This window comes from Pinus tabuliformis, chromosome 1_1, assembly GCF_031772625.1.
Source record: "Pinus tabuliformis cultivar Carrire ecotype Pingquan chromosome 1_1, CPIR1, whole genome shotgun sequence".
NCBI classification, from domain to species: domain Eukaryota; kingdom Viridiplantae; phylum Streptophyta; class Pinopsida; order Pinales; family Pinaceae; genus Pinus; species Pinus tabuliformis.
The window spans coordinates 81,062,413-81,082,202 of NC_142297.1; positions in this window are offsets into that span (position 1 = coordinate 81,062,413).

Sequence of the window (19,790 nt, forward strand, 5' to 3'; positions counted from 1 at the left end):
ACTAGCTCTGCAGCTAAGTGGTATATTGAGCTCAATCGCGGATCCTTTCAGGATTTCAACTCATTGGCTATGGCATTTCTCACTCATTTTCAGTTGCCCATTCGATATGAAACAGGTACACACCTCCTCACATCCTTAAGATAGACAACGGCTACGCATATCTCTGATCATATCCATGAATGGAGATGGCGTAGACGTATGATCAAATTTTGGATTCCCGACCAACTTCTTACCGATTGGTTTACGACTTCGTTCGTTCCTCCAATAGCTCGGGACATTGCCATGGGGGCGTGTGTCACTGAAGAGCAAGCTATCGCGCGCGCTCAGTACCTTGACTTGGTTTATTCTCAGTCAGGTACATTGTATGATTATCTGCCTGACGCCCCGAGACCAGGAACATCCAAAGCCCCGCCAACACCAACTGTTGACGGTATTATTGGTTCTGTTAATTCGTCCTCGAAGAAAAATCCCGCGAACCCTGGGAAGCAAAAATCAAGTGCTTTGAATGAACCCACTTCTCAGGTAACACCTGCTTCGAATGTTACTTCCGAGGTCAATGCCGTCCAGTCCACCACGGCAGACAAAGCCTCGAAAGGAAAGAAGAAAGGGAAAGCGAAGAATAAGCCAGATCAACCTAAACAGGACTCCCCTAAACCTCCGCCCGAGGACGGTGCCAAGCGCAAACCCAAGTATCCTTGTCTTATCTGTGATGAAGATCACTATACCAAAGACTTCCCTAGGCGGTCCAAAGTTAGTCGTTTGTTGAAAGGCGCTCCCGGGACTCCTGCGGTGCTCAAAGAACCCTTTCCCTCACAACAAACTCAAAAAACTCAAATGGTGGCTGATCCCTCTCAACCTCCCTCTTCCTTCGGTTCTCAAGTGTTTATGGCTGGAACGATACCTGTCAATATCAGTACTCGAACAAAAGATTATCCGTCATCTGCCGGGAAAGAGCCTGAGGTCCCCTCCAGTGCTCCTCCGTTCAGTTCAGGCCCACTCCACATCGAGAGACCTAGTACTGAGACGCCTATTTGACCCCCTCCAAAAGGAGTACTCCGGAAATATTCTTACAACCCAAATGCCCGTGCTGCACAGCACTACAATATCGTTGAGGTTATTATTAATTCTAAATCGATTCATCGTACAGTCATTGATGAAGGTGCTTCAACTTGCATCATGTCTGTAGCCTGTTGGAAAGCTATTGGATCTCCTACGCTGAACCAGTCTCCCACAACCTTGGAAGCTTTTGATGGAAGAGCATCCTGTCCTTATGGTATACTCCAACGTTTGCCCATCTCTTTGGAAGGGAAGACGGTCGAAATGGAAGTTGAAGTTGTTGATGCTACTCTTACCTACAACCTCCTTCTCGGACGTAGCTAGATATACGCGATGCAAGCAGTAGCTTCATCTTTGTTTCGTATCATCCGTTTCCCTCATCAAGGGGAGATCGTTACCGTAGACCAGCTATCATTCTTCACTTCCTCTTCTGAAGGCAACATCCCTTTTGTGGAGCATACCTCGAAATCATCTGAGAGTCTGGGAGCCGGACTTTTCAAGGATCCCGCCCTTATGGGTGTTTTTACGCTCCCACCTCCTAACGTCGCTTCTGTTAATATGATTGCTACTTGTTCTGATCCGTGGATCCTCCCTCCCACCGACCAAGTAGATTCTTGGGGCGACCAGATGCTGTTGAGTCCTGTCGAGCTCAACTATGTCGAAATCATTGCTGCATCGGCTCCCTCTTCTGAACTTGCTCCTTCGAGCAAGGTTCTCCACTCGTTCGCTCCATCCTCAGGGCTTGTAGATGAGACTTCTTCGGACCCTTTAAAAGAAACATTCCCTTCCGACGAAGCCATTATTGAGACTATGTCTCTCGAGGAACCTCCTTGGCATGATTCTCACCATCGTTCCTCGTTTCTCCCTGCCCCTCAGGATATGCTGACTTGTCTCGAGCGGTTTGCTCCTTGTCTCCCATTTCAAATCCTTCAAACACCTATCCAAGTTTATCAAGTGTCCTCTGAAGGAAATATGGCGAACATTACGCAAACCCAGCCCATCGACATCTCTGTGAAACCAGGGATTGTCGAACATCTTCACATTGGAGTCACTTGTACTCCGGAGGAGATTCAACTTTATTCCAATCTTTTTCGCGAATTTCGTGACGTCTTTGCATGGTCCTATGAAGAAATGCCTGGCATTGATCCTAGCATAGTGGTGCATGAGATAATCACGTACCCAGGTGCTAAGCCTGTTCGTCAACGTTTACGCCCTGTACACCCCCAAAAGGCTGCAGCTATTAAGGCCGAAGTCGAGAAGCTTCTTAAAGCCGGTTTTATTTATCCTATCCCGCTCACAGATTGGGTTTCCAATATCGTACCTGTGAATAAAAAACAGGGTACAATCCGTGTTTGTGTCGATTATCGTGATATAAATCGGGCCTGTCCTAAAGATAATTTTCCCACACCATTCATTGATCAAATTATTGACGAGTGTGCCGGAAGTGAAATGTACTCTTTTATGGACGGTTTTTCTGGATATAACCAGATCAATATTGCTCCCGCTGATCAACACAAGACCGCCTTTATCTGTCCATGGGGCACATTTGCCTATAAGAAGCTCCCTTTCGGTCTTAAAAATGCCGGTGCTACCTTCCAACGTGCAATGTCCTATGCTTTTCATGACATTCGACACATTGTACAGCCATACCTGGATGATCTTCCAGCTCATTCAGCCAAACGTCAGGACCACCCTACTCACCTTCGCGAGATCTTTCTTCGCTGTCGATACTATCGAATCAGACTTAATCCTCACAAATGTGTCTTCTGCGTTGAATCCGGCCGACTTCTCGGGTTTGTCGTCTCCCGAGAGGGCATCCGTTTGGATCCCCTTAAGGTCGAGGCTATAGTGAATCTTCCTCCCCCTGCTTCTTTACAGCAATTGCAAAGCTTGCAGGGTAAAGCAAATTTTCTGCGACGTTTCGTTCCAAACTATGTCGAGGTGGCCAAAGGTTTCACACGATTACTCAAGCACGATGTCCCTTTTCATTGGGATACCATTGCTCAGGAGTCTTTTGAGCGTCTCAAGGGTCTCCTTGTTTCTGCTCCATTGCTCCGTCCTCCGAACTATTATCGTGACTACACCCTGTATTTGGCTTCCGCCGACACCACTATCGGCATGGTTCTCGTTCAAATTGACGATGATGACATTGAGCATGTTATCTATTATCTCAGCCGCAACCTTTTAGACACGAAAGCTCGATATGCTTATGTTGAGAAGTTGGCTTTAGCCGTCGTTTGTGCTGTCCAACGCTTCCGTCACTACATTCTGCTGCGCACTACCACCGTGATTTCTGATTGCAACCCCATGACCTATATTTTTTCACGCCAGTTGCTGGGGGGCAAGTACTCAAAGTGGATTGTCATCCTCCAAGAGTTCGACTTGGAATTTACCACTGCCAAGTCCAAGAAATCCCTCGTATTTGCTGAGTTACTTTGCTCTTTGCCATCTTCCTCCTCGACCTCTCACGTAGAGGATCAAATTCCGGATGAGACTTTATTTCTCATTAGCACCCTCGATCCCTGGTACGGCGATATCATTATATATCTGCAAACGTCCTCCTTTCGCCTTGACGTGTCCAAGGACGCTCGGCGAAGGATTCGTCATCAGTCTCAGCCATACCGTATCATTGGTGACACACTGTATCGCCTCAGCGCCGACTCTGTTCTCCGCCGATGTTTAACTCTCGAGGAAGCTGAGCGTGTCTTGAATGACTGCCACTCAGGTGCCTGTGGTGGTCACATGTCCGGATATGCTACTGCCCAAAAAATCCTCCGTGCTGGCTACTTTTGGCCCTCTATCTTTAAGGATTGCATTCTTGCCGTCCGCTCTTGTCATGAGTGCCAGATATACCAGCGGAAGATGCGAGCGCCTCCTGCTCCATTGCACCCTGTTGTCACCGTCGGCCCTTTTGCAAAATGGGGCATTGATTATATGACCTGTAACCCTCGCTCAGCCGGGGGGCAGGGGTTTATTATCGTTGCCGTCGATTACTTTACTAAATAGGCCAAGGCGATGCCTACATTAACTGAAGACGGTCACACAGCGGCGCAATTTTTATTCAACCATGTTATCTCGCGATTCGGCGTCCCTCAAGCCATCGTCACTGATCACGGGAAGCATTTCCGTAATCATATGATGTTGGAATTAACAACTCAGCTAGGCTTGCAGCATGATAGTTCAACTCCATACTACCCTCAGTCCAATGGCCAAGTTGAAGCTATCAATAAGATTTTGGTTACAATGCTTCAGCGTACCGTTGGCATGCATAAGTCTAACTGGCATTTGATGTTGTTCCCTGCCTTGTGGGCCTACCGAACCTCCGTGAAGGACGCCACTGGTTTCACTCCATTTCAACTAGTTTATGGACTAGAGGCTACCCTTCCAATCGAATGTGAAATCCCTTCATTAAAATTGGCTGTCGAGCTACTTCCCAACACTACTCCGTTAGAAGAACGCCTTCTTTACCTAGAACGGCTAGATGAGACCCGTCGCTTGGCCTCTTTGGCCATCGAAACACAAAAGAAGCGAGTCAAGACTCACTTCGATCAGACTGTACATCCACGTTCTTTTGTTGAGGGAGATTTAGTCCTGCTGTACGATCAGGCAAAGGATAAATTAGGAGCAGGAAAGCTCGAGCCTATGTGGCTAGGCCCTTACATTGTCAAGAAAGTTTTGCAAAAAGGGGCCTACGAGCTAATTGATTATGAAGGGAACCCTCTTGGGAAGCCCCGAAACGGGCTGTATTTGAAAAAGTACTATGCATGATGCTTGTACATTTTATTTTGTACATACATGTACTCTAGCAAGTGTGTTGTGTGTATGTGTGTCAGTTTTAAAGGCGTAACTGCCACTTATTGTGTCTTTCGCTTCTTGTGCAGATGTCTGATGCACCTTATGTTGGTTTCGCTGATGGTGCCTGCCGCAGTACTCGCAACTTGTCCTCTGCGGCGTGGGTGATCTATGATCCTCATGGCGAGCTGATAGATTTTCAAGGTGTGTGTTTGGGTCGTACCACTAACAATGTCGCCGAATATTGTGCTGTAATCGAGCTACTTGCTGAAGCAATTAATCTCGGCATTCGTGCATTGGTAGTGAACCTGGACTCTCAACTTGTCGTCCACCAGCTCAACGGGCAATATTCCGTCAGAGACCATCGCATTCTAAGGTTGTATTTACGTGTAAGATTGTTAGAAAGGAACTTTGATTTGATCACATATCAGCATATTCCACGACAATTAAACACATTATCTGATGCATTGGCTAATCATGTATTAGATAGACATTTGCGTAATTTGTAATCAAAACATTATACAAGCAAGCACATGAAAGCACAATGATGAACCATAGGCATATGTATATATATACGTGTGTGTCATAATGTTTGCGCCGTGCGCGTTACATAGTCCAAAAATTAATACATGTCCAAATCTCATATGGCCGGAGACAACATGTCTCTCAAAAATATGCAAAAATGAAACCTAGGCGTCTAATCACGGTGATGCTCATGATAGCATGTCACCGCTCGCACCAAACGTCTCAGCAGACGGTGGACGCGAGTTGGTACTCCCACTGTGTGCCTCTGGTACGCGAAGGGCACATCCGCCAATCTGGCATAGTCTGGAATCCCTCGAGTGAGTCCCTCAAGGTTCTGTACTAGCTCTTCACCCACACCACCCTCTACCTGAGGGTCGGCTGCGGGTTGTACCCTCCGTGCTATGTGAGACAGACCAGCCAGTCGCTCTGCACCAACATCTGCATACATATATATAGCTGTTGTCAGAGACATGCATGTATTACAAAAAAATTATTAAATACATCAAAAAATCAAAAACACAAAGAGTTCTTACCAAGCTCCTCATCCGAGTCTTCTCCCACAGGCAATGGGAGATCTGGGTCTCCAGTAAAATCGGTGCCCGCATAGGGCCAGTCCTCTATAATGATCATCTGGTGACGAAGCCATATGAAGAACTCGGGCCTCCAGGCCATCTGCTGGCCCCCTCCTCCTCTGGGCATGAGTGCTGCCCATCGAGTCAACCTCGGTTCCCGTGGCACTGGATCTGCCACTATACCTCCCTGAATCCGGAAAATCGGCAGTCGCTCCAAGAAGAAGGATACCACAATGGATCCATACCCGAACTGTTTGTTACCCCCACGCTTACACTTCGTAAGCTGCCTCTTGATGTTTGTAGTCACTGCTGTGGCCCAGTCAAACAGAGTAGGTTGGAGACACTCGGTTGCCAGCAGTAAATGATTCTTGCTGGCCTCGTGGGGCGCCTGTACCCCAGCCGTCCGTGTGATAGTGAATAGTATCACCCATAGCACTAGGTCTGGAACTGTGACAATATCTACCTTGGCACTGTTTGATCCAAACTGTGCCCCCGGACAAACCCGTTCCATCACCTCCCCCATCTTTTTCCTGGAAGGCCTACTTCCAGTCAAAATGGGTCGTGCACCTCTCCGCGATAACCCAGTGATAAAATAGACATCGAAAACATCCAGCTCCAATGTCTGATCTCGCAAGCGGAATACCTGATCCTCTATGTCCCAAGCATCCACGATAAATCATAGTAGCTCCGGTTGTGAACGCAAATAGGAGGTGAGGAAAAACTTCTTTAAGCCACAGTCCCTCAAAGCATCCATGCAGGCTTCATCCTCTAGTGCCAGAGCATCTATAACATCATGCTCTCTTTCTCTCCATTCTACAACCATTTTGACGAATCCCTACAACCATAAAGTCGAAAATACCATCATTAGATCGCGGGTGAAACCATAATCCAAGGAAATTTGCAAAATTAACGGTAAAATCCATGGGAAAATTAGGTCGCGCGGTTGGCGCGACTGTTTTCAAAACAGTCGCGCCAATGTCGCGCCCCCTTTTGGAAAATAATCCCATTGGCGCGGTCCCGAGTGGGAAACCCGCGCCAATGGCGCAACCCTAAATTTTGCAAATCCCCTTGCAGGGGATCCGTCTGTGGATGAAAAACTGAAAAAATGGAATGAAAATGAAGCTAAGGACAAGACCTCTTACCTGCTCCAGACGACGGCTCGATTGCTTTCCTGGATTGATCACAATCAACGGTTGAAGTTTGCACCCAAAACCCTCCAATGGTAAACTCACAAGGTGAAAAGTAAAAAGTGAATTTGTTTTTTACCATTTCACTATTTTATAGCATTTTTGACCTAAAAATACATTAAAAATATTATTTTTTGGGTATTTTTGAATATATTTATATCAAAATGGGTTTTACGCTGTTTTTGGTATGATGACAGGTGTTGGTGCAACTCAAGCAACGAAACGAGCTCCTTTTTTCTACTTTTTCAAGCTCAGTAAAACATGTGAAAAGGTTACTTTGAGGTCCGCTTTTAGCTCTTTTCTGACCGTTTAAAGATGAAAAGATTGCCGAGTTACTCCTCTTGACTCGTTAAACGTTAATAAGGGGCGGTCGTTTTAAGTTCTTTTTGTCGACCGTTAAAACATAAAAAGATTACCGGGTTTTTGTCGTTTCAGACTCGTTAATGGTTACGAAACGACGTGGTTTTGATCGCTTTTTTACTTTTTCAGGTCGAAATCACTATTTATGAAAAGTACTCCTCGATCGTAATGGTCGGGCGGTTCTTTCGAGCATTGTTTTATACTTTTTCGGGCTCGAGAGACACAACTTTACGAAAAAGGACACCCCTGGAGTTTCCTTTTCTGTTGTCTTTTCAAACTCTCTAAACATGAAAAGACGTCGAGTTCTTCCTTTGTCAGACTCGTTAAAACCTGATGACATCGGATTCTGTCGAAATGACGCACCACAAGCATATGCTATCCCCATCAAGCTTGTTAAAAATAATTGGGGTACTCGCCAGAAATGGCGGGGGAAAAATGGAACCATAATTATTGTCGTGTCGACAGTATGTCACTCTTGAACATGGCACTTGTCTGCTTTTGTGTCTAGGTGGGGATATCTCATCTCATTTTTCACTTGCCTCCGTGGATTTGGGTAATCCTGTTTGACCTCTCATCTGCTCATTGCTTCGTCACCATGACCTCTGATCCATTGATGTCAAATACTGCCAATTCCACTATCAGCCTCCGATATGTTCAAGAGAAGTTGACCTCTGCAGAAAAACAACATCCCTCTGATAACTCACATAATCCTGATTCACAACATTATCTCTCTGTCTCGTGTCGCTGATGTGGGAAACATCATGGCCCACCTTCGATCAAGGTCACTTCCTGTCGACTTCAGCTCATTATCCAGGAAGCTGATCTAGAGACTCCCTTCCGGTGCCTTGGAGCCTGCATGCCTCAATGGCAGGTTCTTCATGTTCGACGTGAGGTTTTCATCATTGGCCTCCGATCGAATGATTCTACGGGTGTTCGACGCCAGATCACTAATTCGCACGCCATAGATTGTACCTATAGTACCTTGAGGGCCATTGCCATTATTGGTGGTACCTCTCGCGTCTGTTAATAGTTTTCAATATTGACTGGTAATCAGACGATATTCATGCATGTTCGACTTCAGCTCATATATTCGCATGCTTGAACTTGTACTTTAGTTCGGGTCGAGATGGAGCGCAAGACCCTGGATTTTGTCTGTTGTAATCCAGGCATGATTCTTGTTACATGACTCATTCACTGGATGGCTGCGACCATACCTGAGTCGATTAATTGATCCTAACCAGATGGTTGCGCCCATACTATGGATCTAGATTATTATGTACTCTCTTATGGATGGCTGCGACCATACCACATATATCATGTACTTGAGCTATCAGTTGTATCTCTCGATGCAGAATCTCGGCGGCAGCTACATGTGTTTTTGTAAAGCATTTCACCCCTCTCTCTCTCTCGGGCCTCATGCTTTAGGGGGCATCTGTTACACAGTAATTTGTCACCATTGGTCACCATCCTTGTTACCCCTTTCCCGTACTTTGGAGGACTCATTCCGGGACCTGTGAGCAGTGACATAACTTGAAAAAACTTGCATTATGTTCCCCTAAGTATGGACTTCATGTGCCCTGAAGACACCTCCTGCAAAATATCCCTGAAAAGTGCCCTTTTTCCATTAGCGCGGGTCCACAATGTACTACCCGCGCCAGTGAACGAGATCCTCAAAAGAAGGTGCGACCATTGGCGCTCTGTCTTAGAGTAACACCCGCGCCAACCAAGTTTGGAAAAGATTTTTGACAAACGCACGCCCAGATGTTTTTTCCTTCAAGTCGTGAAGTCTTTTGAGGATAAAACTCATCTTCTAGATGTCGAGAGTCATCATCTATCCCTTACATCTATCCACAGCGGCTTTTTGGAGATAATGCCAATCCATAATGGGTGTCTTGATGCATTGTATCTTCCTCCCCTTCTCCATCTATAAAAGTCTGTCCTCATGCATTTGACAAGCTAGTTTTTGAGTAGTGGTGATAGTGCTAGTAGTGATAACGCTTGTCTTGAGTGATAGCAAGAGTCTTGGACCATAGGGAGGTTATGCTGCCAGAAGTCTGAGCTGTGTATTCATAAGCAAAGAGAGAGAAAGGTCTATTGCAAGACATAAGTAGCTGCTCGCCCAGCCAGAGGAGAGATTCAACGTCAGAACTTTGGTTGTATTTTTCTCTGTTGATTATTCATTAATAAACGACTATCATTATGGTTCCGATCTTATTGTTCATGTTTGATCTATATCTTTTCTGACTGATATATAGTTGTATTTAGTGGATTTTATGCTTGTATTCGCTTCGTTCTTTGCATGTGCAGGTATCCATTCGCGGAGATCGTGAGGATCGTGACCTGCCGGAGCAAGGGAACGGGAGTATCAACTCTTCTACGACACTAGCGTTGGACTCCAGGTTGGTTCTCATAATCCACTTTCAATTTGCAACTAGGAACTTGCATGGTAGCGTTAATTGATTGTTGCTAGACCCATTTTGGGCTAGTGGGATCACCTCTGTCCGCAGAGGGGATTTACCTCTCCAACAGTCCTTACACCATTACCAAGGTTGTGGGAGACAATGCATTTGAGCTCAGCATTCCCCCATTCCTTGGCCTGCACCTAGTGTTCAATGTGGACTGCCTTCAGCCATACTTTCCACCATTATTAGACATATCCGACATTGTAGAACAACTCACACCCACAGAATTAAATCCAGATTGCATGGAACACGCTGCAACTGATCGGATCATGGACACACAGATCAAGCACACTCGCCAACAGAATATTCAACTGTATCAAGTTGTCAAAGCAGGCCAACTCCTTCACCAGGGCAAGTGGCTCACCAAGGACCAAGTTCAACAGAAGTTTCCTCATCTCATGGAGGAACTCAATGTAATGGGGACCATTGCTTCCTAAGGGGGAAGGAATGATCTAGGTGGATATTGGTGGCCACCTGCCAAGTCCACTTGGACCCCCACCGTTGTTTCTCTCAGCTTTTCAGTTTCCTTAATTGTAGCACAATTTACTATTTTTAGCAGTTTTTTTTTTCGGGTCTTGAACTTCCGGAGCCGTTTTGAGGCCCTAAACGATGTTTTTTGGGAAAACTGGGAGCAACATGGGTCCATAAACCGATGTTGGACCGATGTTTCTCTTCCCAAAGTTGTAGTTCTTGGACAGATCTTTCTAACGAGATATTGTGTGCGTCAAATAGAGATCATATGCCAAAGTTACGACCTCAGGAAGTTGATGTACCAATTTACCCAAATGGGTCCACAGTTTGGTGTTTCATCTTCTAGGGTTAGGTTTTTGGATGTTTAGGGTTTTCCATTATTTCTCAATAATAAATAGGCCTTCGAGCCTCATTGTAACACAATTCAGAGGCATGTAGCGGCCACATCTCTTCTCAGAGATAAGCTACCGTCGCCCTAGCTAGTTTATTTCCATTTCTGTTTGTAAGCATATTTCAGTAAATTTTCACATTAATGAAATGAAGTATTATTTCCACTACATCTCTGTGTTTATGGTTATCTCTGTAATTTGGCGTTCCTGTTTAAATCCGGATCAGTTTGAATCTTAATTTATAGTAATTTATAGGTAGAACACGATCAACGCATCATTAAACCTTGGGAAAAGGCTTGATCACCAAAGGTTTATGTTGTTTAACCACATGATGGAGGGCCAACGGTTGGGCTTGTTATCGCAAAATCTAGCAAGCCTAATGCAAAGACTTGCTAGGCAGATCCATAGCTTGTGGCAAAAAGAGCGCAGTCATGGCCTTATGGCATGATCCATGTGCTTGAATGAGTAGGTGTTGGTCGTCACATTTGTGTTATAGGATAAAAATGTTAGCTAAAATAAAACATAACACGTAACTATTTTGCAAGGAAAACAATATGCAAACAATAAAAGAAGAATGCAAGACACACGATCCTATTATAACCTAGACAAACATGTAGTGCAACATTAAGTATAGTCATATAATTAGTGAATCCAACATGTTGTAACATCAATATCATGCTCTTTATCTCTATGCTTAATTATGAGATGGAACAAGGAGATATCACAATCATTGACCCTTATCTCATAATACTTAAATATTGGATGAAAGTAATAACGGTTGGTGGTGGGAAATTACAACAAGTCAACCATGGCTCTTCCTTGCTTGGATGGATTGAGGATGAAAAGGGAAAGCAAAATTTTTTCCCACACCATTGCATCCTCTCTTGCAACTTGAAGATAGAGTAAATAGTGATTAATTTTAAACATTCTTGCCCAATAGTTATTTCAGACATACAACTCTTATTGATGTCACATACGAAACCTCAAGGTTCCTTGAGCACAAAGAGGTAAAAGGTCTCTTTTGAAGATGCCTCTAGTAGTAGCAAGGGTGATATGTGTCAATGGCCATGAAAAAATTCTCCCATTGGGAATATGGGCACCATTAGTATGTTTTACCAAATAATATTGTATCTTAGGGCTTCTACAATGGTCAAGGGAAACAAAAAAGGGCCTTAGGTTTGAAACAAATATTCCTAGGCTATGTGGCCATCATCAAGGTTTTAAACCATGACATACATACTTTTGAAGGGATCTTTGGTCTTTGGGTGATATATGGACACCATTTAGAGGTTTGGGACATCATAGTTGGGCACCTTAACATTGTTAGGAGGTTTTGTGCACCCATGTATGGCACTCAAGCCCTTAACCATGGTTAATGAATGGACATACACATTCTCATTTCATATTTTAATATTCCTAGGATTAATCTTTGTGAACTAGTCCTTGAATAATTACAATAGACCTTTATATGGGATCTTCACCCTTTGATTAAGAATATGGCCACCACTAGTATGTTTGCATAATAAAAGTGGATCTTAGGGATTGTACCATGGTTGAGGGTTGAAAATAAGGGCCTTAGGCCCAAGAATTTTAAGCTTAAGGGCCATGAATAAGGCCTCTAACCACTCTAAGGGGTCTTTGGCATTGAGGTGTGATATTGATGCCATTCAAAAACCAAGTTTTTCATTCTACAAAAAATCAATATTAGTAGGCATGGGGTGTAAAAAGGAGCAATGTTTGTATCACATTTTAGAGATTATATGGTAGAATGGGTGTCTTCTATGGTATCCATGAGAATTGGGTAAAGGGGCAAGCATAATATATTTTATGGTGATGTAGGAGAAGAGGATAATGTTGATAAATAAGGGGTATTTTGGAGTGGAGCATTCGGGGAAGCCTCCCTTGTTGTTGTGTATGGATATTATCCTTGCAAAGGAGGCTTCCCCAACAAGTCTTAAACACTGTAACCCAAGGATTCTTATACTAAAAACCCTAAGGACACTGCTAAATAAACACCCTAGAATAATATTCAATAAAGTAAGGTTTTAGATGAAATGAGCTAGTGAGCTCAAAAAACTTATGGCCAAGTCTAGAGGGTTAAGTCTTGGAGATGCTCAAATAGATTCCAAACACGTGTTGCCTTGAATTAAGTGACTGTTGTTATAAATTAGGGTTTAAGATGAAGAAACTTTTACATCATGCAAATTTATGAAAACAATAATAAAAGCAACCTAAAGTTAATAATAATGAGTAAACAATCAAAGGCTATTTAAAGAACAAACAAAGAAAAAGATCACAACTTTTCAATGGTTAGAAATTCACAAAACAACAAGTAAACCCCATATGTCATCCTTGGAATTATGGTTGAAAAAGCATAAAAATGATATTTTCCCTTTCCCATTCAAGAGATGCAAAGCCCCTAGGATAATAATATATAAGGTATGTTATGCTATTTAATGCAAATTTTATTGTAACCTAACCCTAATTTACTATAAAAAAAGAAAAGTTTAAGATTTTTAAAACATTAACACACAAGGACTAGTGCCTTATCAATATTGGTATGGAGTCAAGAAAGGGCAAGGTCAAAAGTGGAAGACCTTAATGGAGTGAGTAAGAGAGAGAACCTCTCAATAAACTCTAGTGTTATCAATAAGTAGGAGATTTAGGGTCAATGAATGGTATTCTAAGTTTCATTGATGGATGCTATGTGACACAAACTTTGCAAAAGAGATGTTAGAGCCATAAAATATTCTACATATCATGAAAACTTCATAGACACCCTAATTATATAACTTTGCAAAATGGAAGAAGATACTCACAATAAAATATCATAATGCATTGTATCTTCATCAATCCAAATGAGATTCCTCTTAGCATTTTTATCCTATCACAAATAATTCACTATCATTTAACGTTCCATTGTATCCAAGAGACAAGATAACTAGTTTGCACTCTTTCACTAGAGAAATAATGAGTGTGGGTAATAATGATCCTTGTAAATCAACTTTCCTCTATTTATATGAGGAAAACAAGTTGATTTAGGGAAAAATTACACTAAAAGCCCTAAATATAAATATTTTAATTGTTTAGAAGTTAAGTGGGTCACAAATTGACCTAAAAGATAACTCTCTAAATGATAAAACATAAAATTATCCCCTTCTTAACTCACATGCATGAATAAAAATGCCTCCAAGGGTGTTGTCATCCTCTCCAAGTGAAGATTTCCATCAAAAAGTCACAAGTATGTGCATATGTGTGCTCCTCACTCAGCCATCTCTACATCAACAAGGTTTCCAATCATCAAACAACATCAAACTATTTCCATTAGCCAAGTCCATGTCATCACTCTAGATCTCATAAGGGTGGCGTCACAAGGCTAAGGCATGATGTCATCATCAAGAAACATGTACCATTCCTTCTGGAGGGACATTAAGTCATCATCACCATCAAATTGGTATAGGAATAGGGCAACATCTATCAAGAGGTGTAAGGTCATCTTGGGGGTGTCCTATGGTCTCCATGGTACATGATATTTCATGGCAACATCCTAGCTTCAATGAGCAATGTTTTAGGCTCTAGAGGGAGAGGAGATGGTCATCATTAATGCTAGATCCATCCCATGGTCCACAGTCATCTCAAAGTTGTGAATGTCTTGGCTATGATCCTCTAAAAGGTCATCAAGTGGGGTTGGAAATAACGAGGGAGAGTGAATCAATATTTAATTATTTTTATCTTTTAAAACATTTGATGCACATAAATCATGAAACATAGTTCTTTACATAAGAAACACATACAATTTTACTTTGTAAATATTTTGTAAACTTCCCTGTACAAAGTAAGCACCAACTTAGAAATTTGTAGGCATTAGCTTACAATAGAGTTTAGTTCCTTAGCTGAGCATCAACTCAACAACTTCATAGACACCAACCTACAAGAGACTCCAATATCCTCAATTGAGCACCAACTCAACAATTTGCAGACACCAACCTACATCTTCAAGATACTTCACAATTTCACTTGTTTCATGAAATCTGTGTTTCTTCAGTGGGATTTGTCACCCAATCATGCCACTCTTAGATTTTCTCCTTCAAGCTTGATCATAACAACTTGCCTTTCTCCTTTGTCTTATCCTAGTCCTTAGCTCAGTTATCAGTCACTCCCTAGTCTTCCTTCCTTCTTTTTGATATGAACAAAGTTATTGATTTAACGAGAACTGTAACCTCAAAACAAGAACTCTAGCCCAAAAAACCCTTATTTTTGTGTAAAAAACATAAAAAAATACCCCAAAAACAAAAAAAGCGTTGATGCTACATCAACTTATTTTATTTTATTCGGGCTAAAATTCCAAATTTTTCAAGCAATGACATTAAAAACCATTTTTTTGTGTGCAATAAGCATGGAACTGTAACCAAAATTTCATTTTTTTTAAACAATGACATTAAAAACTAATATTTTTGTGCAATAAATGTGAAAAAACACCCTGAAATCGAAAAATATTGATGTTGCATCAATGTTTTTGTTGTTGTTGTTAAAATTCCAACATTTTTTAGTAATGACATTAAAAATAAATACCATGATTTTGAAAAACATTAAAATTCCAATAGTTTTCGACAATAACGTTAAAGTTGAAATATCTTGATTCTAAAAAGCCTAAAAATTCTAACAATTTTCAACCATGACGTAATACGTAAATCAAAGAGTCATTATACCAAGAGTATTTTTTTAAAATGTTAAAAGTATATCTCTTTAAAAATTTGAAACTAAGACATCGCTACACATTACAAACAAAATTTAAAAATCAACCATCAAATTGCCACATAGTGGGGGTGGACTTGACCCATTGCAATGAAAACTTAAAAATCAACTATGAAATTGACACACAATGGAGATGAATTTTGTTCCATTGTAATGAAAACTTAAAAATAACTAACAAATTGGCATATAATGAGGTCAAAATGGTTGTAGCAAAAACAAATAAATAAATAAATAACTAAACATTAAAAACAAAATGAAACAAATTTAAAAATAAATAAAAATAAAACATATATATATATATATATATAACAATAATAATGAAAAAAAAATTAAAACAAAAAAGAGTTAAGAAAACTTAAAAGGCCATGAAAATCATAATAATAATAATAATAATAAGTGCTACGTAGTAGCTAGTACTTGCCACTCAGTTTAAATATAGCTAAATTAAAGTAAAACACAATGATATGACATAAGCAACCATTAACCATATAAAATTTAAAAAATGAAACAAAATTTTAAGTATGTTCCAAGTATCTCCACATATCCATGAACCTCAATTGATTACACAACATGAATGTATTATTTACTAAAATGTGCTTTGTTCTCTAATTTGTAGCATGATATATAATAATGTGTAGATATAAGGTTTCAAATGAGTACCAATCAAACTTAATTGCCAATTTCTTTGGACCAAAATTAAATAAGAACAAATAACTTTTTTAACCAAATATCAACTAAATTAATATGAAAAATAATATAATTTTAAAATCTTCTTAGTTAAAATAGATATTGATTATCTGCTTCAATTTTATTTTTTCCTGGAAAAATTTTAAACTTTCTAAAAAGTGATGAACAATCTCAGATTGGTCAAATCTTAGTATGGAGTTTCTCATTGGTGGGAAATTTGCTAAAACTTTAATGAGCCTTTTAATAAAAGTTCACACTTTGAATGATAATACTAAATATTGAACTCTTTGAAACCAATAGTATTTGATAGATTTTATTCTTTGTATATGGGAAAAGAATATTGAAATATGAATTAAACAATTTAATGATATTTTCACGTCTAATCTTTTTTCAAATAAAACATTTATCAAATTGCTTTTAAAAAGTTGTTCAAGGGACAAGTCTATAAAATTGAAAGTCTAAAGATTGAAAAAATTGACATGATAGTTGAAATTTAAGAACTTAAATAATAAAAAAATTTAACATGATATATGAATTAAGCAAAGTCTTTCCGTAGAAATGACATAAGAGAAATTTTTGGCAGACTAACCAACAACTTAAATCCCTGAAAAAATTGACATGATATATTAACTCTTAGAACCTAAATAATAGAAAAAATTGACATGATATATGAACTTTAATAACTTAGAAATAATGGCAACACTAAATGCGTAATACCATGGCATCTATAATAACGTAACTAGAAAACAAGACCAACATAAAAAATTTAAACACCAATTAGCTTCACTTGCAAAACACTAGCTTTTACTTTGAATTGAAGTTTCTTATTACAAGAATTCCTAATACACTAGTTTCTTAAATATTTAACAAAACAAAATATATTCTTAATAATTATGTCTCAATGCACCTAATTATTTTCTAAACAAATAAAATAAAATAAAATAAACTTCTACAAAACTACATTATTGATTAAAAAATGTAACTAGAAAAGCTTAAACAATTACTCTTAAATGAAATTTCTTATTACAAGAACTCCTAATACACTTAAGTTCTCTGCACCAACAAAGACCAAATCATAAATTCCAGGTACTTTTAAAATGTCCCTGGTTTCTCTCAATACATTATAATCTCCAAAAAAATTAAATATGAAGTCAGAGTGAACCTAGCATACCAAATCATAAATTCTAGGTACTTTTAAAATGTCCCTGGTTTCTCTCAATACATTATAATTAAAAAAAAAATTAAATATGAAGTTGGAGTGAACCTAGCATTAGCTATATGTGGATCAAAACAAAAATAGTCTAACTAAGAATGCCCAAACATGGAGAATATCGAAGTTGTGGCTGCCATTTTCTCTCTCTCATGCGCAACGTTGGAATAATCATATCAGCCCAGTATTACTTACACTAAAAAAATGAAATCTCAAAAAATGGCTCCAAGCCTTCGGACTTCCAATTTACCAACAAGTTTTTTAACAGAGAATCACTTAATTTTTGAACTAAGTGGCATTGCTGAAATCTTAGGACATGTGTTTTAAGAAACTCTATCATAAATGATAGAAAAAAATGCTTGAATTGACATCAATATCTTAATGATAGAAGCGTACAGAAAATGCGGTGCTTGGCAATGGCAGTTGGCTTCAGTTACAGAAGAGACTCCCCAAGCTCACTGGCCTTGGCATTCATGGACACATCCTACAAAAACATGTTTCAACGTTTCAGCGTCGTGAATTCCATGAAGTGAAATTAAGAAACTCTATCATAAATGCTAGAAAAAAATGCTTCAATTGACATAACGTCTTCAATATCTTACCGATAGAAGTGTAAAGAAAATGCGGTGCTTGACAATGATAATTGGCTTCAGTGATAGAGAAAACTCTCCAAGCTCGCTAGCGTTGGCATTCATGGACATGTCTTACAAAAATATGTTTCAACATCGTGAATTCCATGAAGTTCATATAGAAATTCACGTGTTAGCTCGTATTCAAATGATTCTATTGCCTCTGTGTGACCTTGTTGTAGACAAATTAAGAAGTGGCCTATTGTGCCATTTCGCAATTCAATAAATTAATAACCAAAATGCAAAATAACTTCAATTGCATTGAAAAGACACACCTGAGTATAGGCAAATGCTTGAAGCTTAAAAAGGTTGTTGGTTTTCAAGACATCATCAATTGTAGCATCATTATTGCATTGTTCTTTCGATTGGTAATTTTCAACATCAATTATTTCAGGCATCTTTGTATAGTTTTTTGGCAAATGTTTCTATTGCAATTCCTTGCTTAGATTCCAATTGTTTTGCTTTTGCAAGATGAGATATATGGAAGAAAAATAAAAACTGTAATTTGAATAAAATATTACTAAAAAACGATACAATGCGAGAACTAAACAAGTCTATACCACATATTTCCAAAATACATCTAAAAACAATAAAGCTACATATAAGCTTCTATTTATGAAACTATTTAAATAAATGACATACAAGGAAAGCCATAACCAATTCCAAAAAATTCTTTTTCTAAATTAATATATTTATAGTAACATGACTTAATAATAAATATAATAAAACAACATGAAATGCAACAAATAACAAATATTCAGTTTAATTCTATCCATGCGCATGAAGGCTATTTACATACAATTGGTTCTATCCATGTGCATAAAGGCTATTTACATACAATTTAGATGATATCTGAATGATTTTGATCGCATGCCCATCAATGATTATGCTTCTCCAAGCTTCTTGCTGGGGAGATTTCATTACCATCTTAAGAGAATAAATTTGTTTCGGCAGGTTTCCCAGCCCGTCCGCTTTACTTCTGCTATATCAGAACTCTGAATATGAGAAATGATCATAAGGTGTGTGTAATGTATGACTGAACGCGCTTTGTTATGAAAACTTGGTCGTTCTCTGAAACTTGGTAGGTATTATCTTGCGGCAGTTTTTATTTCTAACCCTATGTTACTTGACATGGCTCTGAAATAACATGTCATTATGTTACTTGACATGGCTCTGATATAACACGATATAACATGTTATTTTTTTTTTCTCTCTCATCACTGTTCAGTGTGTTATATCGGGTCCATGTCAAGGCGCATTAATGTTACAATAGGGTTGGAAATAGGAACTGTCATCATCTTGCTGGCTGGAAGTAATAATTGTTTAGCAATTACACGTGTAATTTCAAAACAATTTTTATTTTTGGAGCTAAGCATTAAATAACTATTACTAATTATTATATGAAAATAATAATAAAAAATATATTTGCAATAAAATTTGAAGTGAAATTTTGATTTGTGTTATTTAAATTGGCAATTATGTATGCACATGTGTAATTTCAAAACAATTTTCATTTCTGGAACTAAGCATTAAATAACTATTACTAATTATTATAAACTTGCTGAACTATTACTAATTATTATATGAAAATAATAATAAAAAACACATTTAGGTGCTCGATAAAAATTAGAGGTGAAATCTTGATTTGTGTTATTTAAACTGTGTTTTTGAAAGTATATATGGATTCAGCACTTT